At 34.0% G+C, this 27,558-nt stretch overlaps 1 protein-coding gene across 2 annotated transcripts in view; it reads right to left on the reverse strand.

Moving 5' to 3' along the window:
* LOC138706217 (forkhead box protein J1-A-like) overlaps nt 1–13,970 on the reverse strand; it is a 104,618-nt gene extending 90,648 nt beyond the window's left edge. The window contains exon 1 of one of the 2 annotated variants that reach the window (XM_069835254.1): nt 13,908–13,970. The gene's annotated coding sequence lies outside the window, so the exon portion shown is untranslated. Of the gene's footprint in view, nt 1–2,547; nt 2,664–13,907 lie in introns of those variants that run through there. The other variant, XM_069835255.1, reaches the window with a different exon arrangement.
* Nucleotides 13,971–27,558: the final 13,588 nt, after the last annotated feature.

A 27,558-nucleotide genomic window follows, 5' to 3' on the forward strand; every position in this document is an offset into this window, starting at 1 on the left:
AGTTTAGAAAAAGGTGCGAGAGATGGAGAAAAAGATGGACGAAATGAAGACAAGACTGAGGATAAAGAAGAAAAGCAGAAAATAGTACAGAGGGCGTAGGGGGTTGAGAGGAAGTTGAAAGAAGAGAAAGAGAAGGTTGGGGGAAAGAAGAAAAGGAGAGGAAAGGAAAGAACGTAGAAGAAAGGAAAGAAAAATAACGCAACACAAAGCAGATTAAGTTGAGAGAGAAGAGGTAGAAGAGGTAAAAAGACGGGGAAGTAGGAAGATAGGAAATTGGAAAGTGGGAAGAGGAAGACGAGAAGGAAGTAGGAGATTTCGAAGAGACAAACAAATTGAACAAAGGAAAAGGAGATAAGATAACGGAAGAGCAGTACGAAGAGAAGAGTGGAGTATCGGCGTTCTGTCTGTCAGTGCATTTGTCTCCGCGTGTCAGTCCCTGACGTAACGCAACAGGTGTATGCTGATCGATGTAAACACAGCGACCAGCCCTCAGGATGACATGCCATCTGTTCTGTGAAGGTTATTAAAATAGCCGCTACAGATCGAAGGATAGTTGTTTCATACCAAAGTAAAGTCCTTGTGCATGACATGAGGCTCATAGGAGTCAGGAAATTAAACTCCACTATTACTAGGAAGAGGTAATGGTAGGCCTATTATAGAGAACGATGTCTGATTTTTATAACTGTAAACAATAAAGTCCAGGGAATTAGTAATAAGTCGGAATATGAGGCATGCATATCGCTGAAATAACTTCACAGAACTACTTCAGCGGAGGGTGAATTGTTATGTGACTGCTGAAACCCTAGTCTTATGATATGACCACGTTTCTTGAAATCATGGAGACCCACAAAACAATTCGAAGTCTATCAAGTTGGCTTTGCAGTAAGTGGCAAAAACCGAAATAAATAAATTCTCTTGATGGAGGACTCTCATATACAGAGTGATTCACGAGGATTTACCGTCCCTTACGGAGCTTATTTCAGAAGACATTCTGAGCAAAAAAAAAAAAGTCATATAAACATTTGTCCTAATCTCAATATTTTCAGAGTTACACTAATTTGAAGCTGTTAGTAAAATATCTTTTTTCTTTAGTTTTACGGGTAAAAAAATATTACAAATAGAGAATGAACTATTCAGAAGTGTCATTTCTTTAATTGGCTAGAGTTCTGAAGCTAAAAATGTTTTGTTAATTGCTTTGTACAGATTTCGTTTTTCAGTTTTCAACTAAAAATTACATCTTTCTTAAGCACTTATCACAAAAATTGTTACAAATCATACCGCTTTAGGAACTTGATTTTTTACAGTTTAATTATGTATCCTAATGTATAGTCTTAAAGAATTTACAAGAGTGGCGTGATTTGTAACAATTGTTGTGATAAATGTGTAAGAAAATATAATTTTGTAGTTAAAAATCGAAAAAAAAAAAAAATGCTGTACGAAGTAACCATGGAATTCACAACACATTTCTAGCTTCAGAATACTAGCTAATTAAAGAAATGATATTCCTGAATAGTTCATTCTTTATCTGTAATATTCTTTTACCCTTAAAACTCAAGAATAATGGTGTTTTACAAACAACTTCAAATTAGTGTAATTTTGAAAATATTGAGATTAGGGAAAATGTTTATATGACATTTTTTGCTCAAAATGTCTTCGGAAATAAGCTCCGTAAGGGACGGTAAATCCTCGTGAATCACCCTGTATAGTTAAGAGTACTGGGACATGACAGCCATATAACTAGCTCTAATATCTCTACATTTTAAAATAAAAATTAATGAATTTCCACTTATGATTGCTTTATGAAATTTTCACCAGGCAATCTATTCTACACTGTTTTAAGAGAAAAAACTATCTCGTGACTCAACCAAATATTTTGACAGAATGGTGTCAAAAGGAGTATTCAAAAACCTCTGTCCTTACATATTTAGGTACCATTTTCTCATAATAATTTAGAGACCGTGTTAAAATATTTACTGTATATGTAAATTAAACAGTTCTTTAAAATTAATGGAAGTGTTTTTTTATTCAGGCAAACTTTAAAATTAAAAACATTAAATAACAAAATGTTATCTAAAATAATTCTGAAAAGTTTTTGTAGTATATTACAGTTTCTGTTCAATGATATAACAGATAAATCTAATTAATTTTGTTAAGTTATCTTTATGTTATGATTTTAAAGACTTGATTAATCTTGCTCAGGATAGGGACCGATGCCGGGCTTATGTGAGGGCGGCAATGAACCTCTAGGTTCCTTAAAAGCCATAAGTAATAATAAGTAAGTTATGTTCTCATTAAGTCAGCACAAATTGAAAGACTTGTAAATAAATCTGTCTTAGGAAAAAGTACCTGATTAAACGTGCATGTTAATTTTTTGGCACGGTTATGCCAGTCTTAACTGCAGTATTTGTACACATACAAAATTATGTCTTTAAACGGGAGCTACAGCTTATGAAGGTTGCTGTTTCGTGTTGTTTCACATCAAATTATATCATAGAATACATTAAGAATAAACGAACAGCATTATCGTAGAATACATAGAGTACATACCTGCCCAAGAGTAGGTCTTTCACTGTAAACCCAGCATTCTGCAATCTTTCTTATTTTCTGCCTTCGTCTTAGACTCCACATATGATCCATATATCTTAATGTCGTCTATCATCTGATATCTTCTTCTGCCCGAACTCTTCTCCCGTTCACCATTCCTTCCAGTGCATCCTTCAGTAAACAGTTTTTCTCAGCTAGTGAGCCAACCAATTCATTTTTCTCTTTTGATCAGTTTCAGCATCATTCTTTCTTCACCCACTCTTTCCAGCACAGCTTCATTTCTTATTCTGTCTGACCATTTCACACGCTCCATTCTTCTCCATATCCACATCTCAAATGCTTCTAGTCGCTTTTCTTCACTTCATCGTAATTCCATGTTTCTGCCCCATACAATGCTCCACTCCACACAAAGCACTTCACTAGTCTCTTCCTTAGTTCTTTTTCCAGAGGTCCGCAGTAGATGCTCCTTATATTGTAGAATATTACAACTGTATTCTTCACCTAACATAATTTGGAACATTAAATCCAGACGTTTGGAATGGGCAGGTCGTGTAGTACGAATGGGTGAATCCAGAATTGCATATAGGGTGTTAGTTGGAAGATCTGAGGGGAAAAGATCTTTGGGGAGGCCGAGACGTAGATGGGAAGGTAATATTAAAATGGATTTAAGAGACTTCGGATAGGCCTTTGATGGTAGGGACTGGATTAATCTTGCTCAGGATAGGGACTGGTAGCGGACTTATGTGAGGGCAGCAATGAACCTCCGGGTTCCTTAAAAGCCATTGGTATGTAGAAAAATTAAATCAGAAATGAATACTATTATCCTATAGCAGTTTTAGGCAAGGATATAAATTTGTGAAGAAGCGATACATATATGAAATTGAACGGTACAATTCGTACATTAATTGAAATAGTACTATTTTAGGGTTACACAGAATGTGTTTTGTGAATGGTCAGTGGTGGAGCTACAGGAGGGGCTAATGGGGTAAAAGACCCTCTGATGTAAGTGCTAATAATATTAATATTAATAATAATAATAATAATAATAATAATAATAATAATAATAATAATAATAATAATAATAATATACTACTACTACTACTACTACTACTACTACTACTACTACTACTACTACTACTACTACTACTACTACTACTACTACTACTACTACTACTACTACTACTAATAATAATAATAATAATAATAAAAATTTCAATACATACGAGTGATCTTTTAATGAGAATATGAAAACGTAATGAAACATCTACCATGGTTAAATTCCATTTCAGCTGACATAATATTTTATTAAATTACTAGCCGTACCCGTGCGCTCCGCAGCACCCGTTAGAAATAAATGTAAAGTAATTACATAATTAAAATAGGACATTTGATCTAGGGAACATTCGTGTTTGATAGAAGGATAAATCGTTTAATATGTTACTTAATTTAAATTGTATTTAAAATATTAAAAAGCGATCATTTTGATCCAGAGACCACTCATTTGGCGCAATGACAATTCCTTTAACATGTTTCTTAATTGTTATTACCAATTATTTTTTGGAAAAGTGAAAATTAACAGAAAAATTTTGGCTACAGATTTATTATTATGTTTATATTATATTATATTATATTATATTATATTATATTATATTATATCATATTATATTATGTAAAAAGTGTGTTGATAACGGATGTACTCGAATTAGAAAGTTTTTAATTTGTTGTGGAGCTCTTGAATCTCAGGAGGAACAACTTTTACAACAGCGCAACGTATTCTGCTTGGCTCATTACCCAATTTTTTTGCATTGCATTTATTGCATATATATTTTATGTATTTTAACACGATTCAATTGTGCATAGTTAAAATTTGAATTATAAAATAATGGATTGCTAAGCTAACGTACTATTACCCCATACTAAATCAATACACTCTCGTTGTTCGTTAGTTCTCTGAGATAAAAATAAATATGTTCATAAACATTATTTTAACCCTTTCCAGTCCAATGATTCCATATGGCATCATACACTTTACCTGCTCTAAGAATGCATGTAAAATGCCAAATGACTCCACATGTTATCATAGCCATATTCTTAGTTATTTTTAAGATAGCTGGCACCCCTGAAATCCCGAAACAAAACACTATCGGGCAGCGTTTCTCCTTCATGTCAATATATATATATATATATATATATATATATATATATATATATATATATATATATATATATATTTTCAATTTAATTTGGGCTGGAAAGGGTTAAGAAATACAGGAAATGAATATACAGAATAACCTATCAAGTTTTCTGTGCATAAGAAGCTATTTTAATCTTACCTGTCCTCAATTCACTCACATGTTACTGTAATAACATTATAGCATTATGTCCATCCAGAGAAACTACACTTTCCAATGATGAAATAATAATTAATTATACAAATCGGTTAATTTAGCTTCCGATATTACTTCATACAAACACAGAAACATTGCCTGTAGGCTATGTTTCATAGCTTTCGATTGTTGTGTCCAAGGCCCCTTATAGACGAAGTCATTTGTTTTTTATTTCAATACACCGTCTTAGATGGCAGTTATTTTAATTTTAAAACTCATTTATCTCATTAAATATCAGTCCTATCAAAATTTTTGAGAGAATAAAACTTATCAGAAATCATTTTTAAAGAAACGTTTGTTATGTAACATTTTTCATGAAAATCAATAATAAGCGAGATATTTCGATTTATTTAATTCAGGCCCCCTTATAACCCCCCTTTTAAATAAAGTATTTTGAATGCCATATAGCCTAAAATCTAAGTTACAACGAACTTAATTTATATTCCAATTTTAATAGAAATCCGTTCAGCCATTATCGCGTGAAAAGGTAACAAACATCCAGACAGACAGATAGACAGACAGACATACAAACAAAAATAAAAAAAAAGCGATTTTCGGTTTCAGGATGGTTAATTATATATGTTAACACCAATTATTTTTGGAAAATCGAAAATTACCAGAAAAATTTTGGCTACAGATTTATTATTAGTATAGATTTCTTTAATTTTCAGCAATCATGACATCTTATTTTAGCGCCCCTCAGATTAAAATCATGGATGCACAAGTGTGTGTAGTCCAAAAAACGAAGTTCATCTTCTTGTTTGGGTGCATATTAATTGTTTCGGAATACACGATCCCTGAAACGTTAACTCCATTTTCTCCTCTTCCATTAAACATAGAATAATGCTATTTTTGCCACATGTAGTACCTTTCTATTCTCAATTGGGGTTTATACCTAATATTTTGAAGAAAAGTATACAATCCGTATAACTTTCTATTTTATTTGCGGTATTAATTCAAATTATATGGCACATAATTAAAAAAACACAACAAATACAAAAACTAATTTAAAATTTAGAAAAATATTGTTAGAACATCCAGTAAAAATAGCAGGTTCTTCACGTAATAGTTGCTGATGGATCGATAATTCATAAAGTACATACCTGTCAAATTTAACATTACGAGGATAGGGCGTCCCAAACCTCTTTTTAAGTGATTTTAATTGTAGGTAGGCATATGTAGTTTGAATAATAATTCTACGAAATAAGTCATGAACTGTAATAATATTATAATTCTCAGAGTGATAAAAGAATGTTATTGTGAAACGCTTAAAATGTACCGGTATAACAAAGTATTTATTTATTGTATTTTATTTATTTATTTAATCTGACAGGATTAAGGCCATAAGTCCTTCTCTTCCATACTACCAAATAGCACATATAAATACAAAAAAGAAAATACAAACACTGACGAAAATAATACAAATTAAATTAAAACCCTATAGAGGGTCAACAGGGTCAAAAGAACACTATAGAGCTCTCATGGAGCTAATACAAGAAAAAAAAAAGAAAGAAAACAGAGATAGCCATGGTGATAGTGATAACTGATAATACTAATACTAATACTAATAATAATAATAATAATAATAATAATAATAATAAATACATTACATATTAATTGTCAATTTTTTACCAGCATAGTTACAATATTTGTTATATGTCATGGGTTAAGCCAAAGTTGCACAACCTGACAAGTGTTCAACAAGCAGTTCCATGGACTAGAATGTGATTCTTTAATTTAAATTTAAATTTTGAAATTGTCCGACAGTCTCTGACATGGCCAGGGAGAGAATTCCAGAGGCGTGGGATCGATATGCTGAAAGATGATGAGTAGAAGGATGTTCTGTGCAGAGGAATAGAGAGAAGGTACATGTTCCGTGTTCGAGATAGTGAAAGGTAAACAAAACGAGATGCTAGGTAAGAGGGTGTGGAGGTGTGGATGAATTTAAATAGTAATAAGAGGGAGTTGAAGAATCTCCTTTCTTTAAGTGGATTCCAAGACAACAATTCTAGTGATGGTGTTACATGATCGAATTTTCTAATGTTACAAACGAAACGAACGCAGAAATTTTGAACACGCTGTAGTTTGCGGGCAAGATCAGTATTTAGATTCTTTTTTTTTTTTATTGGGTTATTTTACGACGCTGTATCAACATCTAGGTTATTTAGCGTCTGAATGATATGAAGGTGATAATGCCGGTGAAATGAGTCCGGGGTCCAGCACCGAAAGTTACCCAGCATTTGCTAGTATTGGGTTGAGGGAAAACCCCGGAAAAAACCTCAACCAGGTAACTTGCCCCGACCGGGATTCGAACCCGGGCCACCTGGTTTCGCAGCCAGACGCGCTGACCGTTACTCCACAGGTGTGGACTATTTAGATTCGTGAATAGAGAATCGCAATAATCGAAGTGGAGCATCACTAAAGTTTATTGATTTCCTGACAATCAATTTTATATCAACGATATATTGCTTCAAGCTGCATTACGGAAAGTATGGAAGGTGTAAAGTATTGCCTATACGAATTCTAATTGCATATTATAACCTGATTTGAACAAAAGGACACATTGAGAAGTCCTCTGAACACGTTGTGGTAATCACCTCGATGGCGTTTACGCGTATGAGCCAACAGATTGAGCAACAACTGATCCTCTCTGGCAGTCGGTCTGTCCGCATGCTATAAGATGAGGCTCAAGCAATAGTCAGTGGTAGCGGGGCGGAGAGGCAGGGCTACAACTGCGCCGTGGTTCAGCTCATGTTTGATTCATGATACCAGTCAGGTTCCGAACCCGAGCCATGCGTTGCGTGTCGAAACCTGTGACGCACGGTTCTTCAGAACCTGATCATCTTCGCGGAAGCACTACATGGCACTATTTGTATGAATTAAATAATTTAGCGAGTTCATACTTAGTTACAAGTGAAGAAATAATACAACAACAAGGAAATATAAGAATAAGTAAATGAACAAATGAATGACAAGTATAAACAATTGATTGCTTTTTTTTTCTTTTTAATTTACGCTGTTTTTAAACTTTTCCCTCAATATCTAAATAGATGTGTTTTTTGTTTAAATTTAATTTAATTTAAATACGGTAAATAGTTATTTAGACTGGTGAGTTTTGAAATGAAAACCCTGCATTAATAATACATCAGTTAGTAAAGAAGTAAGAAATACTCAAGAATGAAAACTTATGTACAGGGTGGTTCATGAGGAGTTACCGCCACTTACGGAGCTTATTTATGAAAATATTCTAAGCAAAAAAATCATATAAACATAAGCCCTATTCTCAACATTTTCAGAGTTACATTAATTTGAAGCTGTTTGTAAAATAACTGTTTTTATTTACTTTTAAGGGTAAAAGAATATTGCAGATAGAGAATGAAATATTTAGAAGTATCATTTCTTTAATTATATTGTATTCTGAAGCTAAAAATGTCTTGTTAATTCCATAGTTGGTTTGTACAGATTTGTTTTTTAATTTTTAACTAAAAATTACATTATTATTACGTACTTACCACAGAAAATGTCACAAATAACTTTATCTTCCAGCAACTTGATTATTTGCAATTCAATTTTGCATCCTAATGTACAGCCTTAAAGACTTTGCAAGAGTGGCGTAATTTGTAACAATTGTTGTGATAAGTGCATAAGAAAAATGTCATTTTGTAGGTAGAAATCGAAAAAAAAAAAAAATTCTACACAACGCAGCTATGGAATTCACAACATGTATTTTTAAGCGTCAGAATGCTATTCAATTAAAGAAAAGATACTTCCGAGTAGTTCATTCTCTATCTGTAATATTCTTTAACCCTTAAAACTAAAGAAAAAAGGTATTTTGCAAACAACTTCAAATTAGTGTCACTCAGAAATATTGAGAATAGGACTTATGTTTATTTGACATTTCTTGCTCAAAATATCTTCGGAAATAAGCTCCGTAAGTGGCGGTAACTCTTCTTGAATCACTTTGTATGTAGGCCTACAAATAAATGAATAAATGTATAATAAATAAATGGGTAAGTAAAGGAATAAATAATAGAAGTGAACTAGTACACAATTAAGTGGAAAGTAAGTGAGCGAATAATTAATAGGATACATGAATCAATTAATAAGTAAATGAAAGAATAATTAATTAAGTATCTTTATACAAATAAGGAGCGATTTATTGTATGAGTTTGTGCCATTAAAATGTGATAAATTTCGGGGAATTTCACATATTCGACACTTCTGTAGATCATTAAGAAAATTATTTTCCTATTTCGAGTAAATAGCCATTTTGTATAATTTACATCGTCTTTATATCAAGACAACTCACAAACCAGGAAGGAAAATAAAATACATAGATCTAAGCTCTGGTTTTAACAGAAATATACGTTTTGAGGTTCTTTGAATACAATTTTACTGTTTTGAGTAGGCCCCTAATGTCTGTGTGATAAAATGGTCACAATAACTCAATAATTAACAATATATACAGGTTGGAAGTGAAATAATCCTGTGGATTGAAAGGGACGATACGGTACACTTAAATGAATAGAAAACCTGTATTACGTTTTGTGATTAAATGCACGGTTAATTAGAAAATTCAAGTTGGAAGTTTCAGGAGACTGGCAACATCGCCGCTAACACAGTCCTCTTTCTTGTTTTAATACAGATGTAAGAGGTCAACGAACTCAAGTCTGTCTCTCTACGCGAACCTCCCTCTCTGACTACGACGTTTCAATCTACTCGCATCGTTCAGTGGCTTGAAATTAGTGGTTTTTAAATTAAATTTACTCTAAAACCGTCTACGATATTGAAATATGTCAGAGGGATAAATTATTCTTTATTGATTTTCTATCGATATGGACAAAAATTACGATCATACTCGCAATAGTTACCGAATAAGAGGGTGTTAAACATTTGGAGAAAAACATTTTTTTCTGAGAAAACTATGATCTTTCCACCAATATGGTATTACGCCTTTTTTGTTACATATAACATGAGCTATTCGCTCACAAAACATGCAGGGTTATTTCACTTCCACCGTGTATAGTACTTTCATCGAACTGTCTATACTTATTCGACTTTTTGTGAACATTAATAATTCCTAAGGAGTATTTACTAAAGACAATAAATCTTGTTACTATGATTTCAATAATAATTATGAACAAAAATATTGTATTCGAAATTAATCTGATATTTGAGAATAAAGTAATACTCTCAGAATGAATCAGAATTAGGAAATGCAGGTCGATTCGATAAAAAAATAAATCACTGCCATTAAATTCATTAATCTGCAGAAGATAGGAGTTCTTTGGTGTTATAAATCTTGGGTCCAAATTATCATCAAGAAGTGTTGTGAGGGGTTACACTGATAGAGCAATTTTCTTAGAAAACACATTGTACGCTTTGCGTGTTAGAAAAAAAGATCGCTTGGCTTGTAATCTGTGAATGAGTTCCATTAATTCTCAGGAGATAGAATGCCATCAAAGGACTTCATGATGTACTTAGCAAGGGTGCACTGCACACTTCAGAAAACGCATGCAGAAGATGGAAATACTAAGCGTTGTGGACTAGATAATAGTATGTCTGCATGTAATCTATGATTGCCATTCATTAATCCTTAGAAGACATGTTAGATATAGCTTGATGTCGTCAGGGTGTGAATTAAGATTTCTGATGGGGGGGGGGGGATGATTATAAATTGAATTAATCTACTTGATATTAATTGCACAAATTTGTATAGCTTAATGAAAGTATGCTACTTTGTATTGTATATATTTGTATAGTTTTGGCCGATGAATTGTATATGCTTTAAATTGAATAGTAATCTATATAGCTGTACTGATAAATTGTTTGTGTTTGTAATTTGAAGTAGTTTGCATGATATGTATTATCAATTTCTGTATATCACAACTGGTTGAATTGTTTATGCCTTAAATTTAATTAAATTGTTTTGTATTATAATATAGCTCAACTTATGAACGATCGTTTGCGTTTGTAAATTTAATAATCTGATTGGCTATGTATTGTATACTTTTAGTAGAGCCATCGATGTAGCTCAGTCGGCAGACTCGCTGGGTTGCTGATCCGGAGCTGCGTTCGGGCTTGGGTTGGATCCCCCTTTGGACTTTGGTTTCTTCGGAGGTTTTCCCCAGCCGTGGGACTGAAGCCGGATGGTCTATGGCGAGTCCTTGGCATCAACCCCTTTGATTTGATTACCCCCTTTGATTTGATTACTTGGTTGGGTTTTTCCGAAGTTTCCCCCACCGAAAAGGCAAATGCCGGGTAATATTTTGGCGAATCCTCGGACCTCATCTCATCTCACTACATCTCGCCAAAATGTAAAAAAAATTGTACGAAATTGTAAAAATTGTAGAAAATTACTAAATTGTAAAACTATAAAAATTTGTAAAAATTGTAATTGTAATATTGTAAAATGTTGACATGTTCCACATCTTAAAGCTTCATTGCTCATGTAAGATCTATGGAATAAAATGAATGAATGAATGAATGAATGAATGAATGAATGAATGAATGAATGAATGAATGAATGAATGAATGAATGAATGAATGAATGAATGAATAAGATAGAGAATACCTCGTTGGCGTTGGACCTCGGACTCATTTCGCCATCAATTATTCATCATCATGCATATATACCGGTATGTATTTTTCTGTATGTGATTTGATCCTGGTTGAGTGGAAGAGAAGGCCTGATGGCCTTAACTCTGCCAGGAAAAATAAAACTATTATTATTATTATTATTATTACAATAGCCTGGGTTAAGTTCACGGTGCGGCATCCAACCATATCGGAATTTCTCCAAACTAAATGTATTTACGTATTGCATAATTTGCATCACTCCTCTTATCTTAATACACAAACTGATGACAACAGAGCGACAGAGGCGATCTCAACCTGATTCGATACGGCTCAACGCTTAGCTGCACTGAGTTGCTTGTCTTGCACCTTGATAATAATAATAATTATATCCATGAGCGTGCTTAAGATAAGATGTGTAATTCCTAAGTTATTGATTGTGGTCAGCTTGCTGGTAATGATAATACATAAATATTATTTTCTTTGCTTACTTTATACTTTATAAAGTACGTAATAAACCAATTATATTTTGAGAGGGGGACAGATGTTATCTCTGGCAGGGATGCTGAATTTATGAGAGGGGGATAACTTTCCAACAGAGGGGGGGAAATCCCCCCGATACCCCCCGTTAATTCGCACCCTGGGTTTCATAGCTTCTGACTCTGATTAAGGTTGCTGGATTTCAAAATTAGGCTATGCCATTTCCTTTTAAAGATGTAGGCGCAGTGAACCGTTTGGGTATGTAGTGCTGGTTGCCGATATCTAACCCACTTCATTTTAGTTTAAGGGGAATCTGAATTTGTGGGGAAATTATTGCAATATTAACACTTCTACTGCCAAAGGGAGTAATAGAGGATTACGACACTGATGATTTTTCAATATTATTTTAATTTTTCTTCATATCTTCTTTTTTTTTATTTCATGTATTTGTCCATACTAACATTTTGAAATGAAAATGAAACACATAATTTAATCTACTTAAAAAAGTAATTCACATCATTCATGTGGGGTGATCTTGATACTAGGTGTCATGAAAATTCCAGGATATGATATGCAGTTTGTAGGTTAATTTTCTTTTCTATTTTTTTTTCGAGTTATTGTGGTTACAAATTATTTGATTTCGTATCATTTATAATGTTATTTGTATTATCATGACTTCAGGTTTCCAATTACTTTATTTATTTTTTAATTTTGTGTGTTATAGTTATTCTAAAAGTGAATATTTTGTTAGAAATTATTATTCGAGCCTTTTTTGGAGATATTCATTGTTATATAGTTGGTATTACAATATTTATATTTCAACAATGCACTGAAATGATTTAAAATGATTTCCTACTTCTTTTGGAGGTATTCATTGTTGTATAGTTGGTATTAGAATATTTATATTTCAACAATGAACTGAAATGATTTCCAACTTCTTTTGGAGATATTAATTGTTGTATAGTTGGTATTAGAATATTCATGTTTCAACAATGAACTGAAATTATTTCCAAATTCTTTTTGAGATATTCATTGTTGTATAGTTGATATTAAAATATTTATATTTCAACAATGAACTGAAATGATTTACAATTAATGTGGCATTCAAAGCTTGTAGCTATTTTTCCCCATCATGTCAAAACTATATAGCGTTGAAGAGTTTGCCTTGAAATGGAAGGGAGACAAGTTTAACTTCACTGCATATGTTATCTCATAGTGTCACCAATAACTTGTCTAAAATTAATTCATTTTGTTACACGTTTTCAAGAAAATGCATCGGGACTTTTGATTCACCTTTTCTTTAAAAAAAATGGGAATATTATTTTAAATTTTTACATTGTCCGTAGTTTCACAGTCAATAACACATAACTTATTACATATTTAAAATGCTTTACAAAGATTGGTACATGATTTTGATGAGATATTATTGTATTACCCTCTTGGCAGTAGTAAGTTATAACAAATCTTGGTACCAGTAGCAGGAGAATTAACCAAAAATTGCTCAAACTCGATAACAAAAGAAACTGAATTATGTAGATTTTTAACATATATGGATCAGATCTGAGGAATGTTTAATTAATGAGCCTCAATTTTCCTGAGTGGTATTGGTAATAGTGATTTGTCGAATATTTGAAACCCAGGTTTTGCCCAGACTATTTCAGATATTAATTAATCTAGCTCGATAAGAAAGAGTTCCATACTTTTCATTTGTAATTATATAGTACCGTATGCAGAAAGCCATGCGGTGGTTGCAAATAATCTACCGTCATTTGTCGAGTTATTCTGACGTTCGGCGAGCATATAAGAATGGGGTGAGTCATGCAGTGAGTTTTATTTCGTGATAATTATATCATGTGCATCCGTAAGCTAGAGGTGCTTGTGCAACTGCGTGGCGTGGTGCTCAGGAAGAATCGTACCGACCTGTTCGTGGTGCTAAGCTTTGTTCGCTCGGTCCTCCATGCTGGTCAAAATGGCGACTGCCGTTCAGCGTTCATGCTCCAGAATCGATGTGTGACACAGCATCAGAACCCCCGGGCGCAGGCCCGCGGCTATCGATCCGGCAGGGGTGCTCAGCCCTCTAGCGGCAGTGCCAGAGGGGATATTCTTTCCTCTGTCTCTTTTTATTCTTTCTTTTTTTTTTTCTTTTACATCCCCTACCTTTCTTACATTTTGCCTCTTTTTTATCTCTGTTTTTCTAGTTGCTTCTTTCTATATATTTTTCCCATCGTACTCTTTTCCATTCCGAATTTTTACTCTCTATTTCTGTCCTCCTCTTCGTTTGTCTCTTTCTATTTATTGTGTTTTCATTTCTCTGTTCTGTTTTTTCATTCCGTCTTTTCTTCCTCATCTTCTCTTTTATTCTTATTCCACAATTGTTTTCTTTTTTCCTCCTTTTTCCTGTCCATAATAATCTATACCTTTCGAATATTTCTCTTTCTACTTACGTGTTATTTTCTTTGCTTTAGTCTCCTTTCCTGGCTCCGTTTTCTTCACTTTCTTCACTCCTTGCATTTACGGTGAAGTATTTTTAAAGTGTTATGAATAGGGGCGGATGTTGATGAAAAGTCTTCTTATTTTTCACATTAGGACGATGCCTATTAATATAGAAATCCTTTCTATGTTCATATCAACGTAAAAAAATAATTTCTTATATTGCATTTTTTTTGCATTTGCTGACGTTTTTGAACTAATAGGTCATTTTTATATTTTTTCGCCATTTTTTGGTCATTTTTAATACTTTGAAGAACTTTTAGATCATTTGGAATGCATTTTACTTTCTTCTTTACCGATAGGTCTGTTAAATAATTTTCTGAGCAAATAAGTCAGCAGTAATTACCTACTGAATAAGTGAATAACAGTGCAGTTTGAGTTTTATAGTTTGGAACAGATTCTACAGTCCTTCCTTCATTTCACTGAAGGCTTCACTTTACACAACAGAAGTAGTATAAAATGCTCGACAACAGCTTAGTTTAAATGAGGGCTTTGACCGACCACCCCTGATTGAAATACATTGTAAATCCTCATTAAAATCTATAGTTTTTCCTTAAAACCTTCGTTTTGTTGCGTGTTCTTTTCCTTTATCTTAGCTAAATTCCAGAAAGTTGCCTCCTGTCTCCGAGATTTGCAGGGCAGTCATTGAAACAAGGTGACTAATTTTTAAGAAGTTGTGGTGCGAGTACGGTGAATAATATTTAAAGTCATTTCCTTTTAATTTTATGTCATTTTTATTTTAGTTTAAGGGCATTTTAATGATCATTTTAAGTAGATTTTTAGGTCATCAACATCCACCTCCTAGTTAAGAAACATTATGGAGTGAATAAAATATGTATTTTTAAAATAGCTTACTTCTACTTTTTAATTCTTTTTACTTACAAAATTGAAGTTTGTTTTTAAACCATATTCTTCAGGTGACATCCTCCATTTCCAACGCAATGCTCTGGAAATTTGTCATGACACGACACATAACTCCTGACTAGTGTGTTCAATTTTATGCGAATCTTGATTTTCATCTCTTGAATATCATGTAATCTGTAGGAGAACAAACTTTATTTCAAATATCCCTATAAGAAAAAATCTGGAGCTGTCAAATCGGGTAAACGCGAAGGCTGTGGAATATCACCAGAACAAGAGATGATTCATTAGGGGAAGAACCTCTGCAAAATCTGCATACTGGCGATGAGTTGTATGAACAATTGCCCTATCCTTCTAGATTTTCCAGCTGTTGATGTTGATCTTGTAATATAGAAATTGAGAAGGGAAATTCACCACTATTTGTATCAGTTTGAATTTACTTCATCAGGAGCAGGGTGCGAATTAACGGGGGGATGGGGAGGATTTCCCCTCTGCTGGAAAGTTATCCCCTCTAATAAATTTATATTTACATCCCTGCCAGGGATAACTTCTATCCCCCCTCATAAAATATAATTGTTTTAATACGAGTATATTTTATAGAGTACAGTACAAAGTAAGCAAAAAAATAATATTGATGTATTATCATCACCGACAAGCTGACAACAATCAATAACTTAGGAATTACACGTATTTTCTTAAGCCTGCTCATGGATATAATTATTATTATGATATAATTATTATTATGATCAAGATGCAAGACAAGCAACTCAATGCGACCAAGCGTTGAGCCGTATCGAATGAGGATAATAATAATTTTATGCATGGTATTCTCTATCTAGGATTCTATCCCCTCCTCATTTGAAATCTTAATTCACATTCTGATGAGGAGTTTAAAAAAAAAAAACAAATTTTTATGGGGGTAGATCTATTTGAAACAGAAGGTGTTCTCCCATAGAGTACAGGGTGTTCAAGAGCTGAATAACAGGATTCTATGCCAATTGTATAAGTTACACTGGTCAGGAGTTGTGTGTTCTTGTCCTATTATATAAATTAGCTGTTTGGATGTTTAAATACATATTTGATTCTTCCTAAAATGTTTTATCACACTTAAAATTAGCTCACTGAAAACGCCTCACTCTATATGTTTATTTATTCCTTTCACCTTTATCATCATGAGCATATAAGACTTTAGGACCTTAATTGGTCCTGTCCTCGGACACTCATATTTTTTAAATGATCCTGTTCATACCATCTTCTTTTCGGTAGGCCAAAGTCCGTCTTTCATGTATCCATAAGAGCGGTATTTCATGACCAGTTTTAGGCAGCATTTCAACTTCCATTCTATAAATACATCATATTGAAACCGATTCTGTTTATATTGCTTATTTGTTCCATAATATTTTCTATGTATTTAATTTATTAGGATAGGGCTGTATTTTTAAAATTTGGTGCCCAAATCTGATTTGTATTGATTCATCTCTTACTCCATTTGTTCGTTCGTTCTCATTCGCTTGTTCGTTCGTTCGTTCGTTCATACATACATAATTATAGACCACTCACTCACTCACTCACTCACTCACTCACTCACTCACTCACTCACTCACTCACTCACTCACTCACTCACTCACTCAATTTATCTTAATGTATTTCTTAATTCCTTCTTTTCTCAACGTCTTCATTTTTATTTCCCCATCTTTATCTCATTTTTATTTGTTTATTTTCTTCTTTCTTCCCATTATAGTGTTCTTAATGTTTTTCTTCCCGTCTGCCTTTAGTTAGGTTCTATTTTCCTTTATTTGTTTCCTCATTTCTTTTGTTACTCGCTGCGTCTTTGTTTTTTTCCCTCCTAACAGCATTTCTTATCATTTCTTTTTTATTTTATCTTATCATCTTCCCATGAGTGTATGTTTTAGTTTTTCTTAATATGTCGCTTTCAATTATTTTATTATTACATTTTCTTCGTCCTTTGGTTTTTGTCAGCTTTTCGTTTTTATATTTCGTTTAATAGGATTTGTTTATAACCACCTGATTGCATGGTCTTATAGCGCCTATTTGTTGATTAAATACAATTAAACTACTATACTCACTTACTTATGGCTTTTAAGGAAACCGGAGGTTCATTGCCGCCCTCACATAAGCCCGTCATCGGCCCCTATCCTGAGCAAGATTAATCCGGTCTCTACCATCATAACTCACCTCCCTCAAATCCATTTTAATATTATCCTCCCATCTACTTCTCGGCCTCCCCAAAGGTCTTATTCCTTCTGCCCTCCCAACTAACACTCTATATACATTTCTGGATTCCCCTGTACGTGCTACATGCCTTGCCCACCTCAAACGTCTGGATTTAATGTTCCTACTTATGTCAGGTGAAGAATAAAATGCATGCAGTTTTACGATATGTAACTTTCTCCATTGCCGTATAGGAAAGTTCGTTCTTTCCTTAATTCTAAGTTCCATTGACGTCACTCAAAGCTCAAGATACACACCGTGCGTATGACTTCACATACCTCACGTAATCCAACTGATGTGTTGTGGCTAGAATGTAGATATTATTATCAGTGTAACACATGCGCAGTAAGTACCACCACTACTGCTTAAGAGAGTAGTATAAGGCTAGGGCTCCACTAGCTGTATTGGACAGCTGCTGTGAGCTGCAGTCTACTGCCTGAAAATGGAATACACGCAAAACAAGTGTAGATGGCTATATGGGCAGTATTTCACTGCGCCTAACAGAATTTCGGCGGCAGTACCAAGGTCTACTGCCAGAGGAATAGAACAGGTTCCATTTTCGTGCCGTTATCTGTCGCCGAAGCCTGGCTCCACTGGCCGTGGTAGTCCTCCTGTTTCCAATTATCCATGAGGCGAAGCATCCCTTATGTATGAGCATTATTACTTGGTATGCTCACTTACTTACTTACAAATGCCTTTTAAGGAATACGCAGGTTCATTGCCGCCTTCACATAAGTCCACCATCGGTCCCTATCCTGTGCAAGATTAATCCAGTCTCTATCATCATATCCCACCTCCCTCAAATACATTTTAATATTATCCTCCCATCTATGTCTCGGCCTCCACAAAGATATTTTTCCTTCCGGTCTCCCAACTAACACTCTATATGCATTTCTGGATTCGCCCATACGTGCTACGTGCCCTGCCCATCTCAAACGTCTGGATTTAATGTTCCTAATTATGTCAGGTGAAGAATACAATGCGTGCAGTTCTGCGTTGTGTAACTTTCTCCGTTCTCCTGTAATTTCATCCCTCTTAGCCCCAAATATTTTCCTAAAAACCTTATTCTCAAACACCCTTAATCTCCGTTCTTCTCTCAAAGTGAGAGTCGAAGATTCACAACCATACAGAACAATTACTTCGTATGCCTAGAACAAAATTCCGACATCCGGTAGAACTAAACAAATTTAGCTGGATATTCCCTAAGTTTGTGATGCATTGCAGCAAACATGCCTTCGTGTTTTCCTGTTGCTTAATATTGGATGTAGCTACCATTTTCTTTGATGCAATCTTCGACGACAGCGAACCAATAGCAAACATACAATCACCTTGATATATACTTGTAGTGTGCTCATTTTCAGTGCAATTTTTGCTTGATCTTGTAGTACAAAAAGAACATCACAACGCTGTTTTCAGCTGAACACAGGAGTGGAGCCGGGCCAGAGCACAGCGGAGTAGTAGACTACAGCTTTCAGATGTAGAAAATTTGCAGCAAGTGGAGCCACCTTCTTGCAGTAAAAATCTAGGCAGTAGAATGCAGCTCACAGCAGCCGTCAAATACAGCTAGTGGAGCCCTAGCCTAAGCCTTGATGGCTGTGTCAATAATGGCTCCAAAACAACGTCAGTAACACGTTTGCTGTGTCATAACATTAATACTGATTAAGAAATAAACGCGAATCACTTTCTTCAGTTCCCTCCTGAAACTGCATCTCAGACTATGAATTTTTTAGATAAAAAAATCATTGCTTACATCGGAATACCTTTCTTTGCACTTCGTTTGATAAGCTGATGTCTAATAAGAATACTGAATAAGCAATACGTGTGTAGCTCTTGTGTCTGTAATCAAGGGAGCGAGAAAAAAAAGATCAGAAGGAAAATTTTACCGAAAAATATAGGCGAACATGTTCCATTTCAGAAAATTTTCTTTGGATAATTTTCTTTCTTGCGTCCAGTGCTGTAGTTGGGCCGGTACGCCGTACCGTCTGAAATAAAAACTCGCTGTTACCGTACCGGAAAAAAATATAGGCCTAGGCTCGAAAATATATTAACTATGTTTAAATAGTCTTTAATATATTTTATGCTCGACCATGCCGAAATGTAGTAATTATACACCTGGTAGTAGCCCTTTAATGCACCTCATTAAAGTACACCTATTCATTATAATTCAGTTGTTCAGCCAATGAGAAATCTCCATTGTACTGATTGTACCATTATAAAACCGCAAGTATCGATTATTCTCGGATATGCAATCGAAAGACAATTAGCGAAAAGTCACGGAGGCTGGAAATCCAATACTGTCGCAGAAGGTTATGTTCTGTTACTATAATAATTAGCGTTAATTGTAAATAATATTCAAATAAATTCTATTTGTCATCTCGTTTTTCAGTGTCTAATTTAATTTCAATGTTATATCAATATTGATATTTAGTTTACTCTCTAGATTATATCAAGGTCAATGTGGACATCTGTTCCTCGGAAAAAATCAATACTTTCGCGTCTGCGCACATCTCACAAGGTCACTTCCGCTCTTCAGTCGCATAAGAATGACATGAATACTTCTGAATAATTTCAAGTTAGAAATATGGTCGAGCATAAAAAGTTGTATGAAACTTGACTATAATGGTAATTAAGACGCTCGTATGAAAATTATGAAACTCGCTTGCGCTCGTTTCATAAACATACTCGCGACTTAATTATTACCATTATAGGCTCGTTGCATAATGTACTATTAAATGAAGGATGTTAGCTATTTGAAAAACATTTTGATTTTGATATCTGACATAAAAGTAGCGGCTGGCATCTCATATCCTTTGCTTAAACGCTTGTCAATTCGTTCTTTTATCGAAAACCACGGTCTGGCACTTGTTAGTTTCAATCTTGCATAATGCCGTGGTATTTATATAAGTAATTAACACTACCTTTATGGCATGACACCTCAAGAAATCTGCTACACTGATTCGCTAATTTCAAAATTTGCGTAGATGCCTTCGCATAACACTAATTTTATGATGTGGCGCCTCAAGAATTCTGCTGCACTGATTCGCTAATTTTAAAACTCGCTCAGGCGTAATGCTAGCAGTTTGCTATTTTTTGTTGCTTTTCGTGCGTTCATGAATCTTGAGTCCAGTTACATATTATAGATTCTATTCCAATTTCAACTAAAGAATGTGAATGAGCATTACTGTAATGAACGATATCTGCACTAACAAAAGGAATATTCTCCCAGTAAAAGAATTCCTAGGCTTTTGTTCCTAAAAAATGTTGGGCCACCAGTTTCAGCGTTTAATTTTTTTGCCTTATGTGCAATTCTGCGATCTTGAAGGAGGTCTGTAGAGGCGGACGCATGACGAAGAAGTAACTTTGGAAAAGAAGTGCAGTACGAGTCCATACATAGGCCAATCTGACCAAGGAGATCAACAGTACCCTCTAAAATTTGTTTCCAACTACAGCACTGCTCGCGTCACTACGTGTTTGACCCATTTGAAGTGGGTCTTTCATAGAGTGTTAGGTACATACTTATGAAAAACACTCTGTCTGTGTATTGACCTAGAACTGGCCTTCGCAACTGGTTGTCTGCGAGACACCTCTGGTTCCCGAACACGTGTTTCCAAGCGATTTCGCTCTGCACACCCCTGCTTGAATCCCGACTCTCATCCCACTTTTGAATTTTTAAATGCTAATGACGCAGATTGTACAGTCCAGTCGGGCACGCAGTAGACCCACGTAACAGGTCGGACAGTGGCCTCCTTTCTTCCTTATGCTGGCCTGCAACGTCGCATATGAGCATGCGTGTCAACTTTAACCACGTCGGATTTAATTCGTCTACTTTCGAGAAACAGAGCCCGGATTTATGTACAGAAAGAAGTGCTTGAGCTATGCATAAAATATGTAACGAAATGTACAAAAATTAGAGAGCTCAATTTGTAATTATTGTAGTAAATGTAACTATGGTGGGATTGACATTATGCTAGTGAATTAGGTAGCTAATCTTTTTCTCTGCCGTTATAGTTTGAAATAAAGGTTGTCCTGGTAATGATAGACTATATTCCTCGGTCTCACTGGGATGGTTTTCAACACCATATACTTCCAGAAATCACGTTATTGAACCTGATTCTGCCCAGCACCATGGCGTTCTAAGTGTGATATGCAAGGTGTTTCCGGGCTGGTATTACAAACTTTCAGGGATGATGAAGAAGGGCACATGTATCAATTTGAGGTGAGGAACCATGGTTCGGAAATGACTGAGTCGAAAGTTATAAGCAAAAATAGTTGTGTGGAAATGAAATTGTAATTTCGCACCACATGCCCTCCTTCCCTTAACCTTTGGAACAGTGTGGAAATAGGGTATGGGCCGGATGTCTCCGACGTGGGTACTTGTTCCGATACAATCTGTGAGCTTGTCTACTGTTCCCATTGGCTTCTCCGTATTCGAAAATCAGCTTTGCTTATTCCGCTCTCGTGTTCCTCCATTTCACTAGGACTGATCGACTGGACACTGCAACTTGTACACATACACTGCTGCCTACAGACGTGCATATCAGGACCGACCATGTCCGTTACACATTACGCTATCTGCATTGCTTTAGTGTAGTTTCCTGTCCCCATCCCTCAGACAGCGCACTGAATGGAATACTGTAAGTAGACAACGTAAACAACGTCAGATGAATACAGTATGTGTAAGATGTACAGATAAATACACATAAATAAGGTGTACAGAGGAATAAAATTATTTCATTTCCACACAACTATTTTTGCTTATAACTTTCGACTCAGACATTTCCGGACCAGGATTCCTTATCTCAAATTGATACATGAGCCCTTCCCCATCATCCCTGAAAGTTTGTTACACTAGCCTGGAAACACTCTGTATTTTGCTTTCCCATGGTTTGTGTTACAGAATTTGTTTTTACTATAATAATTCTTGGTTAATTTCTTTAGATGTGCCTTTAGCTTCGTTGATATATATATATATATATATATATATATATATATATATATGTCATATTTTTATTTAAAATATTTCCAGCTTATAGTTGTGGGTTTATAAATTCAAGGGCTACCAAGAATAAAGTTTTAAGTCACTTTCACAGTTTTTTAGGAAACTGAAAATATGTTTATTTCATATTGACATCGTTAATAGTGCTGAATAAGATAGTGTCACGGCCATATTAACCCTTTTCTATGTATTCACAGCATTTTTATAGAAGTTAAATATAGTATTTCGTTCATCATCCTAATGATAGACTATTTTAAACACTTCGGTCTACATTAGAAAAAAAAGTAGCACATTAGTGCAGAAGAATAAAGTTGTAAGGCATCAAACTCAAGTACAGTCCAGATTTCCTGGGAAGTATCTTATGGTAATCAGATATAGTAAGTACACAAAATATTAATAATAAACAATCTAAACCATAAGGAATAGCATTGTATACAATAGGGGAAGATGGGGGTACAGTGTAACATCTTGAATTGAGCGCCAATGAGTATGTTTGTAAACCTGTTTCTACATATGTTCTGGTCGACAGTCGTTACATTTTCAAAGCATCATATATTGAATGCACTTCCTGGTCTACTGTCCATGTGGTCGATTACTACGTGTTTTGTGTTAAGTAAAGTAAATTTTTATGATTACATTCCATAGTCAATGTCTCGTAAAATATAATTGATTTGTTCTGACTATCTCTCTGGATAAACTCGTCATATAGGCTATGTGAATAGTATTGTGTGCTGTATCAAAATTGTCTGCCTTCATATGAGTCCATAACCTCAAAGGAAATGGAAAATTATACCGTGGGGCACAGTGTAACAAGATGGAATGGGGTTCAGTGTAACAGTGTACCCCATTTTGAGATAACCGGAAAACTATCAGTACTTGTATTATAGAAGATAATTATAACTGCACTATGTTATAAGTTAAAATACAAAAAGACAAATTAATATGATTTTTTAATACCCGACATGTCTACATTAAGGAAACATTCATATTCATTACACTTAGAGACAAAATCCCATAAAAGAGTAACTGCTCTTCATTCGGTAGCCATAAATATTTAGCCTACTAAGATAACCTTGGAAGATTATTTTACAATAAAAGTATTCTTTTGAATGAAATTAGAGAAAACGGAATTAACGTCCTAAAAAGAAGAAAGGACAGCTATCTACATAATAGGACAATAAAGTTTATTAACTAAATCTTTACAGACTTGTTACAAAGCGACATTAAGTGATGTAGATATTATTATGTACAGTGTGTAATGTGTTACAAAATAATTTCCAACTCTATTTATTTTAAGTCATTAACATTCAGAGGTGGAGAAAATATTGATATCATACTATTATATCAGTATTTTAAATACAAATACAAAATACTTAACAAAAATTCACCAAAATACATTCATATTTTAAATACTCGATAACATATATTAAGAAATATAAAAATTTAGTTTCAGAACTGAAATATTTTGGTTATAGTTCATTAATATTCTATTTAGCCACGTATCATTAAACATAATTTATAAAATATATGCCTGCTGGTATCAGGAATTTTAGAACAAACATTATTCAGTGGCCATTAAGCAATGTTGAACATTCTGATTTAGATGTTTCATGTTTGAAATAGTGAACATTACCTTCACAATGATTTTTTAAATAACTATGGCCAATGAAAACTATAAATTAGATACATATTCTTGCTGTAAAATTTGTGCAGTATTCCAGAACAGGTACCGAATAAAATTGTTGAAGTTTCTGTGAGACAGTATTGCTTTTTATATAGTAATTGAAAATCTAAAATACCGTATTAAATAGAAATATACCTGCTGAATTATTGAAGAAAATGGAGCAAAACATTTTTTGCTAAGAAGATGCTTAACGTTTTACTAAACAGAATGCCTGGACATTATCCCCTTTTTCAATCAACAATTAAATTATATAAAATTTATAATTACGGTTCTCTTTAAAAATAATCTAAAAATCAACAGATAAAGCTGGTCTTACTGATGAATGTATAAATCCTGAAAAAGAGAACAACAGTCTTTCTAGTGGAGCAGAGTGACACAAACTCAACAGTAAATGCTACCTTAAAAACAGCACACCATCGGTTTAAATTCACTATAGAAACAGAACCATAAATACGCAAAAAAAAAAAAACGGATAAGTAATGCAACCAACTTATTTGTAGCCAGAGCAAGAAACTTTAAATGCTGCAGAGCCAAAGCTAAAAAAAAATGTATTTTGTGTATTTTAAACACAAAATACATCAATTTTTAAATAACAAATACGAAATACTGTGAAAATACTTTCAAATTACAAAACATAAAATATAAATGAATTTTAAATACATGTAGGTTATTTAAAAAAAAACTGTCCAGCTCTGTTAATATTTAAGTCAAATCTTTTAAAAACTGACACATTTAAGTTAGTAATTTTGCCACAAGCACCAAATAGAAGATCAGTGACTTGCCAGCTATCAATATCACAATTATTCTTCATGTAGTTACAGCAAGATTCGTAAGTGCTGTTTCTTGTCCATATCCACATAGGTTACTTGGTTTGCAGATCTTTCGAACCACAAAGTTGGATCAATGATGTAACTTTCGTTCTTTGCTCCCGCAATTATAACAATATGTGCTCTTTTCATGGAACATGTGCTCGAAGTGCTTATAACTTCTTCGTGGACCTCATATTTCTTCGCCATCATAAAATAATGATGTTTTATCTTATGTCTTGATTACTTCGTATTACTTAAGAATTCAGTTAAGATAACTTTCAGATATTAAAAGGAAAACTAATTTATCTGACTCCACACTACCGAACACAAACGTTCCCGCCAGCAAAACAACTGAAGAAGTAAGGATCTCACTAGTTCTAAAGATGGCTAATACGAAGTCGAAACTAGTCAACTAGTTAATTTAGTTTTCATTTTAACATGTGAAACTTGTTGTCGTAAGTAAATTCTTAAGCAATTTTATTTGTCACATAGTTTATTAAAAGAGTGATAGGCTGAAAAATTACAAGTCATATCCGTTACTACGTCATAGTTATAAATTATAATACAGCGAGTAAAAATATAATTATAATACTGTATTAATGTCTCGTAATCATTATTTACATTTTACTGGAGTGATCCAGGAAGATACGCGAAACAGTAGAATTCAGGAGCGTTGCAGCTTTTCCAAGACATAATCAGTGTGAAAGTATAAAATAAAACTGGAAATGTGAAGATGGTTAATATCAAGCCGAAACTAGTCATTAACTAAGGTAATACCAGCATAGTTTCAAATTAACACAGGAAAATTGTTAATACAACAAATTTATCAAATCTTAAATGATGAAATTTTTAAAAGTGTGTAATCAAGATGTATATAGAATGTAGATTGTTAGATCTTCAAGTAAGTACCAGAATTAGACTTTCCAGCTTATAACAGGTCTTTGTTTTTTCTCTTTCCACTTTCATTAGGATCGTTTTCAGGTTATTTCCGCTGCCGCTGCACTCAGAACTGCTGAACATTTTAAATTATATTCCTGTCTCTTCAAGACCTACTGAGTCACCGTCGCCTCCAACGTGAAATTCTCAGTATTGCCACCGAGTATAATATCGACGTCAAATACAGATAAATTGATATATCTGTCTAGTTAGTTTTTTGTTCTTTTACTTATTTTTATTATGTATCAGATATGTTTCTTGCCTTATTCTTAAGAAATAAAGAAGATATTGCAGAATGTGTCGCGTCAAAAAATTAGTTCTGTTATAGTAGGCCTATATTGCGATACAAGTGTGGTAATTGCATTATAACAGAATCGAGGGAACAGTTTGAAAAAACAAGGCGAAGCCGAGTATTTTCGATTCTGTTACGCATTTAACGCATGTGTATTGCACACTATTTTTGGACGATCGTCATTTAAATACAGTAAATTTGTTTTTAGTTCTGAATAATGCATAGATTTGTTTGACAAGTAAACATTTCTTTTATAAGACAGTTTGAAAGTTCGACGCGTTGTTGCTAAGGCAGTATGTAGGTTGTTTTGTTTCAGTGTAAACAGTCATTGTTGTTTCTGGTAATGAAATTTGTATTAATCTGATCAATATATGAGCTTAATTAGAACTTTTATGATCATTAATGATTATGGCAAAAGAATTGGTAGAGGATTTAGTGGATGAAGAGATTGAAGAAGCATACAGGATCGGTTGCGCTAAGTTAATACCGGAAAAGTCTAAAAGAGGATATGAAAAATGTATATATATTTTTTTAATAAAGATTCCGTTTGTTTCGTGGCTAACGAGAAAGACAGGCTACGGTGCGACGTCATATTCTTAGCCATAACAGGCCCAACATTGAACAAGTTTATATATAATTGCACGTTTAATATGAGTTTAATATAGCAATTCCTTTGTTTTTTTTTTTAGAACTTTGAACATGTATTTATATTAGGCGATTGTCAAGATGGCCATGACTAGAGCACGATAACCACGTGACTCTGATTCATGCCGAAGCCTGTCTTTCTCGTTAGCCAAGGTTTGTTTCTACTTAACTCACGCTAGTCCGAGAAGTAGTTATAACATCACTGTGATTTCTTTTGTTTGTATAGCAATCAGAATGGTGCGATATTGTCAACTTACAAAACATGTAAACAACAATGAAAAAAGCCATGATCGTCCAAAAATATATTTAACAGAAACTGTTTCTGATTGTCACTTTCACACATTGGTGTTAGTGTTCCAAAATTCAGAACATGTAACATACAGTGACAATAAAGTTGCGAGACTGCAGCAGATGAGCTACTCAACTCAACAGTGTGGCGTATTCTTAGAAAATGGTTTAAGTCTGAATAAATCCTACTCTTTTAAAGAACAAAACTGTACTGCTATTTTTCTGTAAACTTACTTCTTAACGAAGAGGACTGTCAAATTTTTCGTGAGTTCTGAATTGGAAGAGAAAGCTGATAGGATGGAAGAGAATGCCTTACTGATAGGATTAAGAGAAGGCCT

The sequence above is a fragment of the Periplaneta americana genome, chromosome 9 (genome assembly GCF_040183065.1).
Source record: "Periplaneta americana isolate PAMFEO1 chromosome 9, P.americana_PAMFEO1_priV1, whole genome shotgun sequence".
Taxonomy (NCBI): domain Eukaryota; kingdom Metazoa; phylum Arthropoda; class Insecta; order Blattodea; family Blattidae; genus Periplaneta; species Periplaneta americana.